Source organism: Marmota marmota, unplaced genomic scaffold (assembly GCF_001458135.2).
Source record: "Marmota marmota marmota unplaced genomic scaffold, marMar, whole genome shotgun sequence".
Taxonomy (NCBI): Eukaryota; Metazoa; Chordata; class Mammalia; order Rodentia; family Sciuridae; genus Marmota; species Marmota marmota.
The window spans coordinates 20,846,899-20,867,916 of NW_026000019.1; the positions used below are offsets into that span (position 1 = coordinate 20,846,899).

The window sequence follows — 21,018 nt, forward strand, 5'->3', positions numbered from 1 at the left end:
TCACTCCAGGAAGAGACATTAAACCTCTCAGACCACCAGGGCGCATAAGTGCTTTAGTGTCCTGACCTACACCCCTTCTTGGTTATTTGGGACACAAGTAAAGGTAAGTTCAGTAAATGAGGCTGTTTTATGATCCATTTAAATAATCTGAAAAGGAAATTAATACTTTTATTACTTTCTATAAGTGAAAAACTTCCTTAAAAATCTGCAAGAGTTCTTTATGTTACAGTAGATAGGACTGCTGCAGTCAAACTGCGGATCCAGAGAAGCGATGGAAGGTGAGAGAAGAGAGCCTGGCCATGCAGACCCAAATGATATCAACACCAGGGGCCGAGACTAACTTGGGGCTAAACAAAGTTGCCTCTACTGAAGTCAAAAGATCCACTCCATTACAAACTGGGAAGTGACTTAAAAAGGAAATACGTCCTGGTCTTTTTGAAAAATATGAATTTTTGCTGGGCCTATTGCAAAGGTATAGGAAAGGAAATATGGATGAATGTAGAAACGACTGGTGACCCCAAATGCACATCAGTACCGTTCGTCCTCCCATGAGAGTCTGTGCCAATGTGGTCCTCATAGCAATCCAGGAGGGAAATAAAACTATCCTAATTCTCTAGAAAAGGAAATCAAGTTTACCTCTCTCTTATCTTCCACCCTTCTCTGCCTCTTTGACTCCAGCCATGCTGATGTCTTCATGAAGCAAACTCCAGCCTCGAAGCCTTTGAACTGGCTGTTGCCTCCTCCATTTAGACCCCTGTTCAAGGTCATCTCATCTCAGGGCCCATCCCCTACAACTCTTGACCCCCTTACCCTGCCTCATGAGCACATCACAGATCTTTGTTTCGACTAAAGTGTAAATACTATGACAGCAGAAATTTTTCACTGCTATATCCTCAATGCCTAGCAGTGTCTGACCCTAGGAGACACCCAATACTTGTATGTTAGATGACAGTTGCACTGGCTCACTTGACAAAGTCAGCCTCCCTCTTACTGATTTAATAGGTACCACTCCTGAATTGGAAACTGGATCTCTAGTTCTGAAATCCATGTTGTTTGCTTTGGTACAGATTGCTGCAGAAAAGAGGACCCCTTGTAAAGGCAACTATCCTGTAAAGAAAAAAAAAATTATAATTTCTAAGATTCCTTTTAGCCTGAACATTTTCAAAAAATAAAGTTCTGTGTGTCTCAAAGTTCAGGAATTGAGTTGGCTATGGAGTTGGCTACACTGACTGACCTCTGCCTATGCACCCACAGGAGCTTAGGGCATCCCCAAGGCCTCTCGTTCTGCCAATTTTCTCCTTGGAATTAACTAGGCTTCGAGCCTCAGGTTGGTGATCACTTCGTGCCCTACAAGACAACTGAGGTCCTAAGCAGCCTGACCTCCTCTATCCAGCCTCCTGCCAGGTTGCCACTGGCCCAACCCAACCAGAGGTCAGATGGCAAGGACCCCCTGTGCTCCATACAAATGGACATTGTAGAAACATTTCTAACTTTCAATGTGATTGTCTTGTTTTTACTTGGGGCCCATTCATGTTTCTAGAAGAACTTTTCCCTGGGACTGGTTTACATTCGTTTTGGTGATTCCTGTTTTACTTTTGTTAATGGAGAGCAAATGCAGGCCTCCCAAGGAATAGCTGCAGGAATGAAGCCGTCTCTCTCTTCCTTGCACTGGCTGATGGGCCCCTCGGCCGGCAGGCCCAGCCTGGAGTCCTGGCTCCACCACTTGCTAGATGGGTGAAACTGGCACATTTGCCAAGCGAATTTGCTCTCGTGTAAAAGATGAAGGCAGGAAGTTCGTAATGCTAAGGCAGAGAAAACGACGAGGAAGGAAGTCACTGAGAAGTCTAGAGATAGCTCTGAACTTGAACCCATACAGATTGGCTTAGGTCTCCAAAGGATGGTAGGACCCCAACTGACACCTGGGATATGCTTTGAAATCTCTAAGGATTTTCATATTTTAAAATTTTCCATTCCACTTTTTGGTATAATCTCTATAGTTAAGAACTTTATGTCTAAATTTAAATTCTTATTGCTGCAATTTCAGCCCAGCCTAGTAGTTGTCGTAATGACCATAATAGCTCCCAGGCATGAGCAATGGAGTCAGACTGTCTGGGTTTGAATCTCAGCCACACGGCTCCAGGCTCAAGCAAGTTACTTAAAACTCTGTGAACTGGTTTCTTTACCCATAAACTGAGATTGAGATGACTGAAAGTTGTTGTGAGCATCCGACAAATTGATACATAAAACAATTAAAGAGTACCTAGCATATAGTAGGTGCTCAATGCATTTGCCCTAAGGATCCTGACTTTGTGCTAAGCACTATGCTGCTTCATGGGATCATTACCCAATATGCACCTTTGGAATTAACTGCATTTATCTACATTTTAAGGATGAGAAAGTTTAAAAGCAAGCTTAATAATAGAGAGTTGCTGTTTTCCATATCTTCCTGTTGTGTTTATTATGGGATCGATATGATTATGGAGAGATAAATGTTTGCCTGAATAAATGAATTATCTCCTTCTGGCTTCTCATAGAATCCAGTGAAAGATGAGAAATAACCTCATCTCTTAATACTGCCATCTTCTAGTATTCACTCACGTTCCCAAACTAAGTATTTAAATGCCAACTTCATTAGTGTTCCATTTTATTTTTCTGTCAGAAAGCAATAAAAATATTTATAAGAAAGAGAGAGAAACAGTCCTGCCTCCCGGCCTGCAGCCTTGAACTTGTCTCTCCCCTGGTTGTCTCACAAGCAGCCTCTGCAACATATTATAATTTGTGCCAATTGAAACAAACTCTCAAAATAACTTAAAAAACACAATTTTGCAATTTCTGAACCAAATAGTCTGTAAAATTCTAACAAATAACATCGATTCTACTTTATTTTCTCCTAAATATTATGAAGTTTTTCTCTAAAAAGAGGAGTATAATTTTCCTGGCACAATTTTTCCTACAGTAACGCATACTTCCAGCTCATGATTTCCTTATCTTTTAGATGTTTTCCAGTATGTTTCTCAGAAGGCATCTTTCTAGTCCTCAAAACAGACACAAATTCTCTGAATGGTGCCGCTTAAACCACTTTCTTTCCTGGGGTTGGGGCTGAGTCTCTAATCTGAGGGTGGTCTTCCACCCATCCTAACAGGTTGGTTTAAGCCAGTTTTCCTTCTAGATGCAGAATGCTCAGCTGAGGTGGCCATTTGGATGTAATGATCAGGTCCACATTTTCCATTTCTCATCTTCTACTGGCCCTAGTCTTCTGCCCCCCGGCTCCCCAGTAATTCTTTTCTATTAAGTAACTCAAGCTCTTCCTTTCACTTGGTTCAAGGATCTTATTGGGAGGAAGGCTGTGCTTGAGTGTTTCTGAACCTACTCTCTGTTCATTCCTAGACCATTCTGTCCCTTTGTACTAATCAGTCCATCTCACATTAGTAAGAAGTATGCAAGACAGTCTACAGCAAGCTCTGAAAGATAGGTCATAGATTTAACACGTCTTCTGTTGCTATATAATATTTGGTTAAAGATTGACTTTCTCACTATTCTGCTTATTACACAATTCACAATGGTTTAAATTTCTGATCGTTTACTTTAAATTTGATAATAAATTGGATATTAAATCACACACACACACACACACACACACACACACACACACACACTGGTTACCATGGGTGGTCATGGATTTGATTGTGGTAATCGTTACTCTGTGCATCTGCATATCAAATGATCATGTTGAACATCTTGAAAATACATGAATTTTACTTGTCAATGACATCGTTTAAAAAGATGGAGTTAGAGAGGTGGATTGCTCCTAATTGACCTAGAGGGATTTTACAGCATTTTGAAAGCAAGACAGCAAGATACAGGAAGCAAGTTGTACATAGTATTCCAGTTTTTTAAAAAGTGGAAAAAGAGAGGCCTCTGCTTATGTGTTTATAAGAGGTGTGGGAGGTGGGGGCATGACAGTGAGCAGCCACTCTCCCCTCCTGGGGCTGCCCACCGACCGGGCCCTCCTCACTGTGGCCCCTGCACCTCCCCAGTGCTCTTCTGCTTGATCCCTGCCTCCTTCTGTCTCTTCCTCCTGCTCTTCCTGAGTGTCACCGAGGCTCCTCCCATTTCCCCACACTCAACAAGCAGTCGCAGAGGAGAGGACACAGAGATGAGAGGCACAGTCCTTGTGCCCAGGTGGCTTTCTGGCTGGCAGCAGAGATGAACAGAGCCCTGGACCACACTGCCTGTGTTGCCAGTGACCCTGAAGCGCCGTTGTTTGTCCTTCTCCCACCGCTAGGGACTTTGGGAGACTGGGCTCTGTACCTTTGAGGACGACGGCTCGCTGCAGTGTTTTCACCTCCCTCCCTGCCCTCCTCGGCTTGCCCCCACAGAACTGGGGGTTTCATCACCAGCCCTCCGGACAGCTCATGGCCTGAACCTAGGGCGAGCGGGCGACTTGCCCAGCCACGCAGCTTGTCAATGGCAAAGCCAGAGCAGAACCCAGCCTCAGGCTCCCGCCCCTGCTGTCAGACACCGGCTCGGCTCTGAGTGGGCTGGATTTTTCCACATTAAACCATAGTAATTCTATACTCTCTAATGGCTTGGTGTTTCCCTCCAGTTCCACGGAGGGGGACAGCATGCCCCAGAGATCTGAAGGCAAGATCCATACCTCTCTTGACAGAGCAGACAACTTCTCCAGGGTCCATGTCAGTTTGTGGAAGATTTGCTCTGAGAGCCAGTGACCTCAGGCGGGAGAAGGGGTTCTGAGTCCATTAAAATTCATGCCCAGAGTCTGATGGATCACGTGGGAGCTGCTGTAACTGAAATCACTCCTGAGGTCACACTGTGTGTTGACCCCGGATTCCCCGTCACAGCGGGGACGGCTCAGATAAACAGTGGCGAATTCAGGGAATCCTGAGCCAGAGAGAAAAGAGTCTGTCGGGGCAAAGGAAGAAGAGTCTACCCCCAAGGTGCAGAAGACAGTCAAGAGAAGCAGAGAGGGACAGAGACCTTGTGGTATCGGCCTTTCCAGGGGTAAAAACAACACCCAGATATTCCGTGGCCAAGAAGAGGACGAAGTCAATGAAAGGGGAAAAGAGAGAGAGCGGGGAAGAGAGGGGGGACAGACAGCGGGAGAGAGGGAGGGAGGAAAGAAGGAGGACGGAAGGAAGGAGAGGAGGGGAGGGGGAGACAGAGAGAGGTAGAAAAGGTAAGAAGGAAACTGCTTCACCAAACTGATGCCTGTCAGATAAAAGCCTGGAGCCATGAACTCCGCCAGCATTTCTAGTGGGGTTTAATACAGCTCTGCCATCATCTTTTCTTCATTCTTTTAATGACATACATGCCCGAAGTGTAGCCGTGGAGCCTCTGAACTCTGTATATTTCTGTAATACACAAAGAAAACAGCCGTCACATCCATTTTAAGGAACTTTTAAATACATTACAGTGAGGTCTATAGGCCCCGAATCTAAAGGGACCAGCACAAAGCCTGTCTGTACATCATCTGTGAGGGGCCTGAATTCCAGCCAAGGCAGATTTTTTAAAAAATAATAAAATAAAATACTGTGTTTTTCTAAAGGAACATTATATTTTTAAACTGGAAATAATTGTATTTTGTATCTTATGTGGCATCTGAAAGTGATTTAGTTGAACAATGTGGTTTCTGATTGGTATTTGAATTGGTTCCAGAACATTTTTCATAATAACCATCTTAAAGATCCCAATTATCTGATCCTCTTTCCCCCTTCACATGGTTTCATAGGAGGTTTCCAGAGAAAGAGAGCGATCTGCAGGGGCTGGCGGGCGCAGTTAGCTGAGCAGGGCTGGCGTGCGGGCCTCAAATGAAGGGCCTGCTCGTTAGCCTAGTTGTCCAGGACGCATTTATGGCTCCATAAAGGAGGCCTTGGCATTACCAGGATAACTACTTACTAAAACAAGCCCATAAAACCAAAGGGTCGCCTTGACTCAAAGGCAAACAGAGAACTTTTTTTTTTTTCCTTTTAGTGTTAACATGTAAAACTAGTAAAGTGTATTTAGATTTCTATAAAATCAGCTCTGGGTGCAAAAGGGATGGTTGATTTACCGGCTGGGCAGCAAAATCAACTCCCCAGGCTTACAGAGGGGCTAAGGAAAGTCGTCCTGTAGAGTACGAAAGAAGGCTCACGGGTGAAGGCCTGGACTCACTTGCCAGGTACAGATGTCCTGGTGTTCTGGGTGAGAGAGCATACTCAGGAGTCCGACAGCAGGCTGCCACCGCTCGGCTCCATGGGGTGACCCTCGGCAGTGAGCCAGACTCTGTATGTTACGTCCGTCCAGTGGAAATTATGTCATACCTCTTTGACGGGCTCACTGGAAGAAATGGATAAAACAACATACATGAAGGGCTTAGCACGTACCTGGTAGGTAACGGGGCACACAAAGGATGTGGCTCTTATCACAGTAATGGAATATTTTATTGCAATAACAGTAGTTTTTATTATCACGAATGTGAATAATGGGATTAAACTTTTAAAACATTGATAATTATATCTTTTTTTCCATTGGAATCTCTTCATTCCATTTCACTTTTTAGCTGACGTTGAGTGTCTGTGTTTAGGAGGTGCGATGGACATTTTGACACACACATTGCGGAATGACTAAATCTAGTGACTTAACTTCCCATTACTTCCCATACTTACCATTCTTGTGTGTGGAGAACACCAAGAATCTACTCTGCTTGCAGTTTTGAAATGCACAACGCTTTGCACTTTGACCCATGGCTACCCTTTCTCCCTGGCCCCAGCCTCACCACTGTTCTGCTCTCTGTTTGTGTGAGTTCAACCTTTTCATCATGATGTGGATGTAACTGGAGGACATGATGGTGAATGCAATAGGCCAGGCCCGGAAGGACGAGAAAGGGCAGGCTTGTTTGTGAACTCTCATAGGGAGGAAGCATTCTGGGGACACTAAGTGTAGCGCTGACACTATGCTAGGCATCTGAAATAGTAGAGTTCCTTAATTCTCTCAAGGTAAAGTTCTTACCTAAGGTGAAGAATCTGGTAAGTGGCTGAACTCAATGTAGGGCTGCCAGGTTTACCAAATAAGACTGCAGGGCTCGGGATGTGGTAGCGCGCTCGCCTGGCATGCGTGCAGCCCGGGTTCGATCCTCAGCACCACATACAAACAAAGATGTTGTGTCTGCCGATAACTAAAAAATTAAAACTCTCTCTCTCTCTCTCTCTCTCTCTCTCTCTCTCTTTAAAAAAAAAAAAAGACTGCCGGACACCCAATTAAATTTGAATTTCAGATACACAATAAGTAATTCTCATCCCCCTCTGCGGTCTTGAACACGTGGCCCTCAACGTCATGGTGAGTATTACTATGCACGCACCTGGTAGGATCGTTCGTCACACTCCCTGGAGGCCTCAACATGGCACAGTGTCACACTCCAGTCACATGGTCACCCCTAATAGTAAGGGAGTCTGGAAGTGTAGACATCTGTGTCACAAGAGCAAGAGGAACAGGCATAACTGAACAGCTCGCAACCTCAACCATACACAGGGGCAGTCCGATGATGCAGCCCTGGTGAAGGAATCTTAGTTGATCCCAAGACCAGTGGGAATCCACTGAGGGGACTTAAGTAAAGAGCAGAGATGTGACTGGATTTGCAGTTTGAAAAGAATCCTCTAGCACCCAATTGGAGTAGAGGTTAGAAGTATATAGGAGTGGTTGGTTATAGGGAGATGGGTTTCAAGGACATGAGAACAACCCAGGCTGGAATCCTGTTGGCATGAAGCAGAATGGCGGGTGGTGCTGGAGCCAGGGAGGAGGAGGAGGTCAGCTCCATGCACCAAACCGACACCAAGGAGGAAGAGCGAGTGCAGAATGGGCCCGTTTCCTCTGCTGAGCTGTTTTCTCCTTGCCGTTACCAGAATCGCCTTAGCTGCTTTTGCATCACTAGGCTTCTTGAGCAGCAGCAGGAAAAACAAAGAATCAGAATCATCCTAAAGAAGTCACTGGATTTGGAAAACGTCATCAGAAGGGCTTTTGTGGCCCCTAGGCAAAATCGCCAGGGTCTGAATGGGTTCAGCACAGCCTGACATTAAGAAAAAAGTTAAATAAAATAAAGTTAGAAACCACCCACTGGAATGTGATAGGGCAGGGAGTCAGCAGACACAGAACGTGTGTGTTACCTTTTTATTGTTTTCTTATACATAAAATGAGGGCAGTAATACCCAGTCCTCCTACCTCCTGGGACTTCACTGTTGTGAGAAGCAAAGGCCAGAGAGATCACAAACTCAGAGGAGCACAGTGGCTCCTGTTAATAGGGCTCCCTGGTGTTTGAAGTTTCTATAATTGCTTGACCCAGCTATTTAAGAAGAAGTCCATCAAAGTATTTGCACACAAAGTAAAGAATTGCGTGTTCAAAAAGCCTGTTGGTTCTTTTCTTGTTTTTACTGCTACCTAATATAACAGTAAGTGAAAGCGATTTTCCTAGTGTAAAGGGCTAACCTAAACAAACACAAGATACATGAGCTTGTTATTCAGTGCACAATGTAATTGGAGAGTTGAGAGTTTGGTGGTTGGTTTTATTGGTGTAAAAGAGGGAAACTATTCAACTCTAGTTGGAAATGATCTTTCCAGTGGTACTGAACCTTGGTTTTTTCCTTTAGTCATCTAACAAGCTGAAAATAGTAACAGGTAACACTCCCTCAAGGCTGGGCACTGTTCTAAAGATGTGTGTTTGTGTGTGCATCACGCACATGTTTATATGCACCCTCACCATGATCTCATCCTGAAGATACCACTATTACCGTCTCCATTGCAAAGACAAGGAAACTGAGGCGCTGACAGGTTCAGAAATTCGCCCACAGTTACAAACCTAAAAGGTAGCTGTGCCAGAATTCAAGGTCAGGAATTGACAGACCACGCCCTTCAACCCCACTGTGCCGCCTCCTCTAAACATAGGAAATGCTCTGCCGTGTGCTGTGTTCTGCTCCCAATAAGACCTCACTCAGATTCTGACGATTGCACTGTTTTCTCTAGAAGACTTTCCCTAACAGCACTCTGATAAATTACTCCAAGAATTACCACTCACTTGGCCCACAGTTGCTAAAGTCAGGCTAGTAAGATAATCCCAGATGGGTGGGAGGACTGGAAAATTCCACAACCAACTGCTGTCAGCTAGAGCCCTATCCAAGGGGAGGGGTCACTGCCAAAGTTGCTCCTTCAAGATGGTGACTTTGGGGGCCACACGTGTGCAGCGGAGGGGAAGAAGCATCCTGTCCTTCTTTTCCTGCTGCCGGTGTCTTATCATGGAGAAGGCAGCTGCTGGACCTGAATCCTGGAAGCCAATCATATTCTCATTGAACTAAGGGGGAATGACAATGAGTAGGACAAAGGAACAGAAAAATAGGAAGGAGGAGGCAAGAAATCGCAGAGGTGGGAAAGTCCAAGAGGAAAGTCAGGGCCTTCACTCCTCAAAGATCCAGGGAGCCGCCGAAGGAAGCCTAGCAGCCTAGCAGGGGGTTTCAGGGTTAGGGGAAGCACTGCATTTCAGCTCAGGACTTTCTGAGCTTGAGATATGAGGCACATTGAATAGGAGCGTTCTATAGGTAAAGGAAATAAAGTCTGTGGTTCAGAAGAGGGTCGTGGACTAATCTCAGTCAGTTAGTAGTTGAAGTCACGACTACCAGTGGATGTACAGAAGAAGGAGAGACAGTAGAGATGGGAACCCCACGGGATGGTCACATTCGAGGGTGGGGGATAGAGGAAAGATGAGCTGAGGACAAGCAGGGGGAGTTGCATGAGCAGGGACCTGGAGAAGCCAAGGGAGGAGGCAGCAATGTTTCAAAGGGTGTGGGCTGACGTGTCAGGCATCTCAGAGGGTGAGGTGAGGTGAGGGTTGCGAGTTCCTCCCGGTCTCAGTGGAGATGCAGGGCCAGCTCCTCCTCCCAGAAGTGGAAGCTGGTTGGGAAATCAAATGAAAGAGCCAATGAAGAGTCTTCTGAGCAACGACAGGCACAGGTAGAACGTGGCTACCGTTCTGTTCTGCCCGAGTGTTTCTCCAGGAGACTGGAAAGCGGCATGGAGTCCTGCAGCCCTGGTTTCTCTGACAGCCTCTTGAAGCAGATCAGGGTGACAGATGTCCCCTCAGGCAGAATTTCATTTAAGATTTAAGCTCTCAATTTTTAGGTTATTTTTCCAAATCCCCAAACTAAGCAAAGTGGTACACCGGATCCTCTTTGGGGGCTTAGTTATCTAATGTAAAAACATACAAGTGTCCCCAAATGCAGGTCTTATGTGTATTTGAGCACAGAGCCACTATTTGAACTGGGTCTTTTCCATTGTTACAAAACCCAGATGATTCCACAGGTTGAAGGGAATTTTCAATCATTACTTTAATTTTCCTCTTGGGTTTATCAGTACATTTAATTCCTAATAACCATGCAGGCTGGAGGGTGTTGTTTGAGAGGAGGATGTTCAAAAGTACTCTGCTCTGTAAAGATTCACCCACTTGCCTTTTACCAGTTTTATGGTCCCATGGTCTGCGGTCTCAACCCCTCCTCTTACTTTCTGTAGGGTCTCAGATGTGTCGCCTGGCTTTTCACAACCTCAGTGGCCTCACCTGTCTAAAGAGGACAGTGAGCAAGATTCTCAGGAAAATCCCATGTTCAACACCCGGCGTTGGCAATCATTTCCTACAAAGAGCCCTGTGACAGACACTCTTGGCCTTTCGGCTCCATGGTCTTGAATGCAGCCACTCAACTCTGCTATCACAACACTGAGGCAGCCACAGGCAACATGTGAACAAACGATCATGGTCGTGTTCCAATAAAACTTTATTTATAAGAACAGACACTGGGCCAGATTTGGCCCACAGGCAATCATTTACCAACCTGTGTTTCAGACTTGAAAATGAAGTGCTTCGATTTACAATTTTAAACTGCTTAGAATAAGCTATTATAATGTTCATATCCCAGGAAAGGCAAATTATTCAACTACTGCCAGTCTCCAAGTGTCAAGAATCATAAAATTTATCTCACACAACGAGATTCGTATTTCATCAGTAAACGATCTGGTCCCTCAAAAGTTAGATGAGAAAGACTAATGCAAACCTAGTTGAACTTAAAAATCTATCTCGATCCAATAATGTTAACAGTCTACTCAAGAAATATTTAATCCAGGTGTGGTGGGGCACACCTATAATCCCAGCAGCTCAGGGGGCTGAGACAGGAGAATCACAAATTCAAGACCAGCTTCAGCAACTTAGTGAGGCCCTAAGCAACCCAGTGAGATCCTGTCTCAGAATAAAAAATGAAAAGGGCTGGGGATGTAGCTCCATGTAAATTGTCTCTGGTTTAAATCTCCAATACCTCCTTCCCCAAATAAATGTCTTATATCATTTTGTTTAAAATTCCCAGTATCTGAAAGCCTCCCCTCCCCTGCTCAGTGACAGTGATGTATGTGTGAATGAGGAGGAGTGGGTAGGATGTATGGCACCTCAAGGATCATACACATTCTAGGAGCAAGTCCCCTTCCCTGTCCTGAGGGCCCCCTCCCTGCCCACACAGGTGCTGCTTGCCCTGCTGGCACCAACAGCTGAGGTCTGTGGTCAGAGCCATTTCCATGCTCTTGGCTGGGGCTGGGGCTGGGGCTGTGCAGGGCTTGGGAGTGACCCTTGGCTGACCGCCTCACCTCAGGTGCTGTTGGGGTTGGAGACCCCCCTGAGGTCTGGCTGTGACTGCCATCAGGCCTGGCTGGAGGTCTGATGTGCACTTGTGCTGCAGAGCCATCTGACCCCAGCACGGTGACACTCTTTTGCCAAGTTTCCTAACTGTGCTGTCAGCTCTTTCCAGAACCTATCTACATAGGATCCAAGCTTGGCTCAGGGATGACAGGCCTCACAGCTACCTCTGCCCGAGCTTGTTGTGTTATCTGGTAGGCACAACCCTGACCCAGCTTGGCTCCGAAGGCCTGTGTGCCTCCTGCCCAGTCCCAAGCTGTGTCTTGGAGTTTACTGCCCCTGGCAGTAAGTACCTGGGAAGGGGGACATCTGTGCTGCTCTCTCTCTCCCTCTTCTCCATCTCACAACCTCTGCAGCTAGAAGGAGTCAGCTTTTCTTGCAGGGCCCCTCCATCCTCCTCTTTAGCTGCCATGGAGCCGACCTGGAGAACACAGCATGAGAGTCATCTTCTCCATGCCAGAGGGGTTCTCTCAGCACCCTTCATGCTAAATTGGTCATTTGCTAAAGGGAACAAAGAAGGTATTAGAGGACACCTTTTTCAGCAATGACTGGCTGGCTCTCAAACCTACTCCTTTGTTCAAAATCTATCTTATATGTCAGCAGCTATTCTTTCCATGTTGATTTCCTTATGCAAAAATATATAATCTTCCCTCAAACTAATGGATGGATAGATGGATACATCTGGAGCATCAGGATGAAGAACTTATATTCCAAGAGAGAAAAAAAAGAGGAAGGTATATTTCCAAAATATAGCATTTCTAGTTAATTGGTAATTCATTCTGAAGTCATTTGGTAGTCCACGAAGACCACTAAATAGAGGGAGGCTCTTGAGAGTGCCAAGCTCGGGTAGGTGGGTTGCTAAGGATGCATAAGGGGAGAAGAGCAGGCAGAGGCCAGCATACGCAAGGTGGGCATGCTGCATTCAGCCACAGGCAGAGGGAAGAGGAGGAGAGCTCCCAAATGCATTTCCCAAGTGTGTAGTCCAAGGTAACCATGGGAGAAAAGCAGACTGTATAATCAGACTGCAACCCAGCAAGAGGCCTAGAGGAGAAGACTGAAGAATGAGCTAAAGCTATGACTGTGCAAGATCTAAGCACTGGACCTAAGAGTCAGCAGTACTGGTTGACAATACCAGAGGACAGAGAACCTTGTTCCAAAAGGGGGTCCCTGGGAAACTCCCTGGACTATGGGAGCAGATTCAAAATCCAGGAGATGATGGTGAGGGGCCCAACAGAATGCTCTAGGGAGAATTAAAAAGCATCTGGCAAGAGAAACATACTTTAAAACATTTAAGAACTAGCTAGAAAATTTATATTTGATTATAAGATGGATAATTGCTCATAATCAGAAATTTAGACCCTCAATTTAAATGCCATCTCACTACCTACAAAGCCATGGAAAATCCATAAGTAGTGTACTCTTGACTTTGAAGTGTATTAGACATTTTCAGAAGTATATTTCATTCCTAATTGTACCATCCCGTGGCTGACATCAGCATTTCTTGACATGCACTGGCTGATAAAGAGATGGACGCAGGATTAGTAAAACACGCCAACCCAGCATTGAAGTGCCCCTCAGAGAGTGGACGATCCCTTCATCTACTGGCTACACACAGGACAATCCTAGGACAATCCCAGGCACTCGGGGATGCAGAACAAAGATTACACTGATTCCTGTCCTCGAGGAGATTAAGGCCTAATGGGAAGGAAATAAATACATAAAATCAACATAAATACATACAGATGTGCACAGCAATTACAAGCGGGAGATGGTCTATGGAACCAAGAATCAAGCTGATTAGTTGAAGAATGGTTAGGTAAATCTCAAAAAGATGTGTAAAGGAAATAGGGATTCCAGGTGGTTATCAATGTGCTTTCAGAGAGAATGTTACTTCCATGACACTTCTTAATGTCTAAACTTGTAACATGCAATCTCCAGTATCCAAGAAACTTTGTTTCTAACATACATTTACCACCCAGTACCCAAAATGACTACTAAGTTTAAGAATGGATTAACAACTCTTGTGCATTGCTACTTCTCTAATTAAAAAAATAATAATAATTCAGTATGAGGAAGTTTACTACAGTGTGACAGCAAAAATATGTATGATGAAAGTGTACAGCAACTTGAACTTGTCACCCACCGGTGGTGGACAGTGTAGGCTCTCCCTCTGAAGCCCATAAACACCATCACACGGTGGGCATTCTGTGAGTACGTTTCTGTGCACTGGGACAGTGGCAGAACACACTGTGACACGTTCTGAGGCCTGATATGAGCAGGTCCTCAGCTGTGGGCTCTCTTGGACCTTCCGTTGTGGCTTTTCCAGGCCAAATGAACCAGGAGGGCCGACTGTCAGTGAGGAGCTCAAGGCATAACTTCCGCGAAGGGGAGGGATTAAGACTAGAGGAAAGTAAGGAATCAAATCCTTTGTCCAAAGAGGGAACCAGAAGACACATCTCACTTAAGGGGGCGGGGGGGGGGGGGCAAGAACCAGAAGTGAAAAGCTTTACTGCAGAAGAGCCTAGAAAGAGCTTTGGAAGGGCTCTGGAATTCCACAGGCTGCGGCTGTCATTTTCCTTGCCAAAAACCCACCCAGAAATTCTTAAAGAAAAGAAAGAAAGAAAAAGAGAGAAAAGAAAAAAAGAAACAGAAATAAAAGCCCATTGGGACCGAACACATTGACTAATAATTCTTGAATCCATCTCCACAATATTATTCATCCCCGCCAAGGTCAGCTTTGGTCACGCGTGGCTGGAGGTCTGGGCATGCAGTTCCCAGTTTTATTTTTACAGTAGTTATGGAGCCCTTTACATTTCCAAGGGCCCCCCTGTCACTTGTTACCCACCCGTCCAGACCACCCACCCACGTTCCCACACACACACTCCCAGACACACCCACACAGACCCGGATTCTTTCAACCTCAGGGTCCCGGAACACTGCTGCTCCAGACGACTTTGCTTTACGCACTTGGACTACCCCAAAATAAGTTTCCCTCTCTGGGGACCAATCTAAGGCTCTTACCACTGGGCAAACATTTATAGAGCACCTACTGTGTGTGAGGCACCGATGGATGTAGGGGCTGTAGGAAGCTCTCCAGGAGGCCGAGAAGCGCGAGCGCTCTACTCTGCTGAGCAGGCCCCTTGTTTTCTTGTGGGAGACACGTACGTGTGGGAGGGGGGACGGAGTGCCCAAATCCAGAGGCCATTTCCCCTGCTGCCCGTGTGCCCTTCCTGACTTTGCTTCTCCTCCCCCTGGCCCACTCTTCCTCCCTGGCTCTTCATCTTGTGCTGTGTGTCTCTCCTCCCTGTCCTTCCTTCCTTCCTCTCTTTTCCACTCCAGCAAAACCTCCTTGGGAGGTGCCCGAGGTGGAAGCTCTCGCTGTGCGTTCCCTGCTCCCTGACAAGCCCTTCATGGGAGTGGGCCCTGTGGCCACGGCCAGCTCTGAACACACAGAAGAGGGATGGTGCTCGTGCTGATTCAGAAAGACTGACTTTGAGGAAACCCTAACCCTCCACGCCCCCCACGCTCCCGCTCAGGGAGAGGAGGAGGCCTGGCCACCGGCAGCCACTGCGTGGACCTCAGCCTTCCCACAGCCCCAGCCAAGCCCTCCAGATAATTTATGAGGTGTCAGGAAATTCTGACCACAAGGTCGGGATAGAAGGGTTTTTACACTTTAGCTGCCATAAAAGAGAAACAATTTAATCCTGTCTTTCGCTGGCACTGTCTGTTTTCACAATGAACAGGGGAGGGGGTCGCCTGGAGATTATTTGTCTAAGCACAACGACCAAGACTGCTGCGAGATGCTGATTTCGACCCTGGCTTCCTTCTCCTCCCTTCCCAGATGGCCGGGCACTTGTCTTTCTTACTGTACCAAAATGGGACGGGACCGTTCCACCCAGGCAGTCGCCCTGTGCCAGAGAATAAACTAGATGCCCGGTGGCTCCGTCCTCCACTCACTTTTAGTGGGAAAAGGGGTTCAAGTCAGAAAGGGGCAGGAGGAGCCCTGTTCTTGTCCGGCCCGTGGTCCCGCCAAGCCGCGGTCTTGAGTCTGCAGCAGTGTGTTCCTTGGCGGGAATCACGGCCTCCTGGCTCTTCCCGCAGCTGCAGCACCATGGAGGTTCTGCTGAGTGGCCCAAAGCTCTGCGGCCAGGGAAACCCAGCGTCCACTCAGAGAAACATCAAGGCAGCAGCTCAACGCTCCTCCCAAGGCCAGTCCTCTCCCCAGCACCATGTCCCCCAGGCTCTCAGCCGGCCCAGAGGTCATCTCTGAACCTGAGTGGACAAAGGGTTTCACTGTGGGGTGCTCACGGAAGCTCCCAGAAGGAGAGGGCTCCCTGGTGCTTGGGCCTAAAAATAGCAGGCCTTCCCGGCTGATTCCTGTGAACTTCGGCTGAAACACTCCTCCTGGATTTGGCCACCTGACAGGAAGACAGGGTGAAACACAACCTATTCCATCAACCTTGGAAGAAGTAAAGCCAGTTAAATAGAATGAAGTGAATCTCTGTATACTAACAGGAAATGACCTTTAAGAAACATTAAGATCAGTCTGGTGGAATATTATGCTGCCATGTGTAGGAAAAGAAGCATCTACATAGAAATTTATACTCAAAAAGACTCAGTCAAAGAATGCAGAGGCTGTCTAAGGGGTTTCCTTTAAAGAAGAGGACTAGACACCTGGGTCAGAGTTCAAGTGGAGATCTTCCCACCATGTTTTGGGGGGTTTTCTTTCTTTCTTTCTTTTTTTTTTTTTTTTGAACTCTTTAAACCAAGAACTCATATTGCCTTCATGGGACAGTTTTTAATTTAAGTAGAATCCCACAGAACTGTAATGAGAAAGGGGAGTGAAAAAGGAAGCCAGAGAGTAAAGCTGAGGACGTGGCTCACTGTTGGGACAGTCCCATCTCCAAAAGCCACTCCCATCCTGCTAAGTGAAATGAGCCGGTCCCCAAACACCAAAGGTCAAGTGTCACCCCTGATGTGTGGACGCTAACCCACAATGAGGTGGGGGGGGATAAAAAAGAACAAAAGCCACTCCCCTGAGCGACAGCAGAGAGCTCCAGGAGGGAAGGGGGGAAATTCCTTACTCTCCTGTGGGTGAGAAGATTACCCCCCAACAAGGACTTGAGTCAAGGAGATGGAGCCTCCCGCATTTTAACATCCAAGAAGCCTCAGTTTCAAGTCAAACCGGCTTGCTCCCGGCTCTGAACAAGCCGAGGCTTCTGCAGCTCTGATGTGCTGCTCGCCCAGTGATCATTACCCATCTCACCTCCAAGCCCAGTAGTTGGGAGAAAGTGCACCGAGCCTTGGCCATACGGCACATGGCAGTGCCAACATTCTCTGTGTTCACCGTGTGAATGATTTTCTCTCTTGACCACAGTGTTCTCATCTGTAAAGGGAAAGATCTGAATGAGATGCACTACCTGAAACTGCCTTAAATTGGGGCTGAGGCCCTGCGTTCAATCGCCAGCACCTCCTACCCCAAGCCTTAAATTCTACAGATCTCTGACAAACATGGTCACCATCTCCTCTGTGTGGGTGGCATTAGGACCTGCTGCAGGCATCTCAGAGATTCCCCCCATGCCTCCACTGGACCTTCAGGTGAATGCAAATACCAAACTACCTTCTGTCTGACTTCTTCCGTTGTTGTGGATACTTGGACTTCTTAATAAGGGGGAGAGTTCACCACAAACCTCAAAAACAAGCAGGGTTCCTAAAGTGCGTTCTGTTCAGCCAGACCTTTGTGCAGAAGGAACTACTGCATTGTGAGCCCAGCCTTGGAGACTGGCATGGCCCCAAGACTGGGATGGAGGGGGCGATGCCAAGCCCATTATCTCAGGGCAGAGGTTGGCACTGATAGACAGCCAACACCACTAAAACAAAGGCCCCCTTCCCGGGCTCCATCCCACCATAGCTATCTGGGACATCAGAAAGAACTGTGTCCCTGTCAGGGAGAACAGCGCACTCTGCTAGAGCACCGTAGTGGCGCCCTCAGGGTCCTCGTGAACAGAGATGGAGAGAGAGAGAAGGGCAAGCGAGCTCCCAGGAGGGCAGCCCATCAACCCACTCTCCTCACAGGTAGGGAAACAGGAACTTGCTGGGTGGGCAGCCAACCTGAAGATAGGGACATCTTGCCGCAGTCTGGCTGGGCACAAATCACGAGCAACTCAAGCAGGAACAAACTTTATTTCCAAACTCCACCAGCACACTCCCCGGGAACTCTCGCCACCCACGCGGCTCCTCCAGGAACACACCACACACCAACCGGAACTCCCACCACCGGAACTTCAGCAACCAACGCAAACGCTTCAGGAATCCCCGCGAGAGCTCAACCGGAACTCAAACGGGAACTCCGTGAGAACTCAAAAGTCATCATCTTAATGGCTCGCTGGCGTGGCCTCTCAACCACTACTTCTGGCAAAAATGCCCTGTGTCATCCCCACTCGGCTGTGGCCCTCAACAACATCTGAGCTCATTTTCCCCTGTGTGGGTCATAGGAAAATGGCCAAGAAGCTGTGACCACTCTCGGAGATTGACAAGGAACCCACTTCCGGCTCCCTGAAAGCCACACTTTTCTACACCAACAGACGATGCAGTCCAACAGCCCTGCAGACAGTGAGCCTAAAAGGACCCACAAGGGGAAAGGTGGAGGAGAAAGCAGCCAGTGGGTGAACCCCATGGGTCACCTAGTGCTCAGGAATCGCCTCGGGCGTTAAACAGCTCTTGTGGTGTGACTAAGGAGTTGTGGGATGTGGACACTAATTTTCTATTCAAATTATTGCTCTAAAATAAGTGAGAGATGTTGTGAAATGCTCAGACCCCTTGTATTTATTTTAACCTACTTCTGCACTCACTTTATGGTGATTCCATATGATATGATTATGGCCGAGGCCACTCCTTGAGGAAGTCAGCCATGATTTCCAAGGAGTTCTTATATTTAAGAGCGAGGAGCACACATAACCACGTATTCCTGAATCTGTTTTTAAGGAAAGAGATGTTATTAGACTTCTTGATGGGATTATTTGAAAGGTGCATCAAATCATTGTATATAAAATGTACCTGCACAGATAACATATTAGAAGAATGGAAGAAACCAACAAAAGAAAGAAATCCCAGACCTGCCTTTGACTAGCTGCAAGTGTCACCTTGGGAAAGTTCTCAGCCTGAGCCACAGCTCCATGGGAGAGACGCGATGATGAGAGATCCCACGGTATTGTGCACGCACGGCAGCTAAACGGCTTGCTGCAGGTGGGATGCCAGAGCAGTGGCGGACAGGCAGCGAGCACCAGGTGTGGACATCATCCTCGTCACTGTTGTTCTTGAGGTCTGGACATGAGGCTACCCTAAGGCCACCAGCACACTGTGTGGGATGCATGAAGAGCGTCAGGATGCTCTCCTGACCCCTTGGCCTCCCAGAGGTCCTCTTGGTGTCTCTGCTGGGCTGTAGCTGTTTCTTCATGTGCTGCAGGGCCACACGCACAGGAGGCGCCATCTGTCTCTAGTGACACGTGTTTACCCACTTGCATACCTATCCCTCACTTGTCCACCTCTCCTCTCAGAAAAAAAAATAAAGCGCCTGTCTCAGTCTTTCATTTGTATCAGCCTCCTCTAATTTCCTGTCCAAAATGCCCTGATATTTAGATTAGAATACTAACAGAATATCTGCAGGCTGAGGGGAGAGAGAAACCAACTGCAGTCTTCTGTGGGACCCTGGCCTCCTCACCGCCTATTTCCCGGAGGTCAGGTGTCTCATTCGGGTCTGCTGTCACTGAGGGACCCCAGGACCATGCCTTGTCCTGTGAAATAAGTGAGGTGGCACAGCAGACACCGTTGCTGTGGCCCAACATGTGCTTCCCCCTTGGACTTGCTAATTAAACCCCAAGTACATTTAATGTATTTAGGTAACAGAGATTGCATACTTTTAAGAAGTTTAGCCTCTTCTCTGGCCTCACTGGCCATGTCATTCTTTTTGCCAGTGATCAGAGGTAAGTGTGTGACTCAGACCTGGCTAATGAAGCTTGAAAGAAGATCTGTTAGGGAGCAAGGTAGGAGGAACTTCTAGAAATGATTTTCTTTCTTTATACACACATACACATGCAAACTTGCAAGGGGGGGGGAATATTTCCTCCTGTCTCTAAATTTAATTAGATGACAATGTGCTGCCAGGAGCTGTGGCAGCCATGCTATCATAATATGCTGAAAATGGTGGCGTAGAAAGAGAGAATGGGAAAATTGATGACATCATTCATTGAGTCACTGTGATTGCCCTGGGATCATCTCTCTTGTAAAGCATAAGCTAATGTCATTTGATCTTCTGGTACTTAATAGTTAATCCTAGCTAATACAAACATGCATTTTGCAAGAAATACAGAGTGCTTTATAACAGCACATTCATTAATCCTGGACCACCCCCTGAAATATCTAACACATATGCCTGAAAAATAATTAATTATAAAAACTTTTCTATATTTCAAAGTATTTTCCCACTCCTCTTACTTCTTCATACAGACTTTTCCATTAAAAATATTTACATGATTTTTCTATTAAAAACTTTATCATATAAATGTCATCATTATCTTGCCTCCATTAACCCCAAATTTTCACAAATACAAAGTTCTGTTTTATTTTCTCTAAAATCATAAATTTATAGTTTAATTATAACTTGCGTTTTTGATGCCCCCACCCACATTCATTATCCCTTACCAGAGAGGCTTTGACTAAAAGCACTGATTCAGGGCCACGGAGACCCAGAGTCATACTTGCTGTCCGTGTGAGCCACCCAACCATTTATTTTCTATGACACTTCACTTCCTCATCTCAAAATAATATCTAGGTCTATTACCAAGACGAAATGAGAGGACACATATAATATGCTTCACTAAACCTTGGCACAAATAAAATCTCAAAAAAAAAATAGAGAAAGAAGAGGGGGGAGAAGAATAGTAAAACAGTAAAAGGAAGAAAAGGAAGAGAAACACCTCAGGGGAAGAGGGGTCAAGGGTGCAGAAGAAAGAGACAAAGAAGGAGGAGGAGGGACAACGTGAGAGGACGGAGGTGACCATGAGGAGGAGGGGGGTGGTCACTGTGATCCAAGAAGAACGTGAGAGGCAGAGAGGCTGACACACTTGAGAGCCCGGCAAGGCTGACCGTCCGCTCCTCAGGCCCCGCGATGCCCCCCGGGGCTTCGGTACACGGCTGACGCTGTCTCCTAGAGTTTGAATCTAGTTACTCCAAATATCACTACAGAGTAAATTACTATTTAGTAAAAGGATTGCAATCCTTGGGCAGTCATCCTCGTATTTCAAAGA

At 46.6% G+C, this 21,018-nt stretch overlaps 1 long non-coding RNA gene across 1 annotated transcript; it reads right to left on the reverse strand.

Annotated features, from left to right (window-relative positions):
* Positions 1–1,790: 1,790 nt before the first annotated feature.
* Positions 1,791–12,142, reverse strand: LOC125618671. The gene is made up of 3 exons (XR_007350039.1): positions 12,007–12,142; positions 6,172–6,336; positions 1,791–5,372 (listed from the first exon to the last, which is right to left on the reverse strand). It is a non-coding gene; the product is annotated as an uncharacterized LOC125618671 (long non-coding RNA).
* Between the last annotated feature and the right edge of the window lie 8,876 nt (positions 12,143–21,018).